We start from the raw sequence: 201 nt of genomic DNA on the forward strand, positions 1-201 counted from the left end.
ACATTCATCGAATCGAGTCTCAGAGATTTTACGAACAGGTGACGCCGAAAGAAAGGCGAGTTAATATTCTCACGGAAATAGTATGGATGTCTCCGTTCTGCATTTAACGAAAAGTGTTAGCGCTGCACTGCATCAAGAAAGCAATAACTTTTGGAAATAATACTCACGATAAACGCAAAAATGTCAAATGACAAATCCAAA

The sequence above is a fragment of the Penaeus monodon genome, chromosome 29 (assembly GCF_015228065.2).
Source record: "Penaeus monodon isolate SGIC_2016 chromosome 29, NSTDA_Pmon_1, whole genome shotgun sequence".
NCBI classification, from domain to species: domain Eukaryota; kingdom Metazoa; phylum Arthropoda; class Malacostraca; order Decapoda; family Penaeidae; genus Penaeus; species Penaeus monodon.